Raw genomic sequence first — 1,972 nt, 5'->3', positions numbered from 1 at the left:
TTCCCTTAGTATAATACACTCTAGTTCCATCCATGTTGTTGCAAATGGCAAGATTTCATTCTTTTTGATTGCCAAATAATATTCCATTGTATATATCTACCACCTCTTCTTTATCCATTCATCAGTTGATGGACATTTGGGCTCTTTCCATCATTGCTTACATTTTAATAGAGGTTTCTAGAAATAATATCGTAACTCAACAGAGTGAAATATTATCGTAATTCAAGACAGTGACTGATAAAGTGATAACATCTCATGATAGGCAAAGACAGGAACACATTTATGTTGTAATTAGCACATGAGCTTTGCTAACACCATACCTGAGAGAAGAAACTGAGAGGAAAGTGTATACTATATAGGTAAGTTTATGTAGGCAAAGGAGGAAATGAGATGGGAAAAGGTCTACACATAAAGCATTATCTTATGTTGTAAGTGTGGAAGGCCAAGGGCCCATGTATAGGTTGGGATACGTATCTTAAGATACCAGCAAGACTGCGGGTGCCTGGGTGTCTCAGTCAGGCAAGCATCTGACTTTGGTTCAGGTCTTTGTGAGTTCAAGCTGCACTTCAGGTAGGCTCATGCCCTGTTTCAGGTGAGCACAAGCCCCACGTCGGATGAGCCTCACTTCTCTCTCTCTTTCTCTCTCTCTCTCTCTCTCTCTCTCTCTCTGCCCCTCACTCACTTGCACCCTCTCTCGCTCTCTCTCAAAAAAAAAAAAAAAAAAAAAAAAAAAAAGATATCAGCAAGGCTGGGAGGAATACCAAAGAGAGAAGAGAGAAGTGAGGATGGGGAACAAAGGTGGACATTCTGGAGATAAACTTGGTCTCCATCATAATTGCAGTTTGCTCTCAATAATTTATGACATGGGCCAAGGGAAGTGACTTCAGTGTGTATATTTGCTAGTATCTGCCCAAATGTTGGGAGGAAAATCCAGTCCTTGTACAGTAAGAGATCCAGTAAATAAATGTTAAGTCCAATTCTGAGGACTGAATTTATGTTTATATATTAAAAAGTTTAATAATATATGTATATCTCTAAAGGCTTTCTGAACTGAGACTGAGGAAACTGGAATAGCTCCAGCTTGCCCATTACCCTGCTGATTGGCCTGGATAAATCCCTTGACCTGTCACTGCCTCAGTTCCTTCGTCTATTAAATGGAAGCTTGGCCTAAGTGACCTCAAAGGTGCCATGTGGATCTGAACTGTGATTCTGAGCATGTGATTCTGGTTACACGCAGTTGTGACTTTTATCTAGAGATTATTAGACACTTACTGATGGGTCTTATGTCTATTTGTTTCCAACAGGTACCATAATAATTGCAGGTGACACATTATAAATATCAAACAAGGTTAAACAATGTTTTAAGTTTAGTGACTAGACAAAAGCTATAAACAGCCTAGCACATGGCAGTTTTGTAAGAGCAAAAGGGCACACACACTCTTAGGTTAATAAGCAAAGGTACTGTTAAGGGGTAGTATGAGAGGGCACAAAGGGATACCCAGCTAAGAACTTCAGGACCTGGGTGAGAAGTTGTCCCAGATGTGGAACAGTGTCTCTGTAACGTGCTTGGTACAACTTCAGTCTTGGTGGGGTTTCCCCCAGTGGTAAGCATCATCAGAATGTAAAGGCAACCATATTCAAGGGTAAGTCATGCATTGTGCAGGCGGCTGGCACTCACACTGATGGCAGGGGCCTCTGTAGTCACTTAGCATGCATGTACTCACTGTTATTAGAAGCAGCTGTTGGCTCTGAAGGGCCCTGGCAGTCAGACTCCTCCAGCAGTCTCCAGGACAGTATTTAGGTACAAGCCTTAGTGTGTGCTTTCAGAGAATCATTAGCAAAAAGAGATAACCACAAATAAATAAAAAGCAGGTGGACTGGTACAAATGGTGTTGCAGAGTAGGGTTTTTTTTTTTTTTTGTACTTTTTAAGATGATGGGATATCTAGGCTCCCCTTAGCTCTAAATAATAA

Source organism: Panthera tigris, chromosome C1 (assembly GCF_018350195.1).
Source record: "Panthera tigris isolate Pti1 chromosome C1, P.tigris_Pti1_mat1.1, whole genome shotgun sequence".
NCBI lineage: Eukaryota > Metazoa > Chordata > Mammalia > Carnivora > Felidae > Panthera > Panthera tigris.
The sequence above is the reverse complement of the archived record's forward strand: the minus strand, read 5'-3'. Positions refer to the sequence as shown.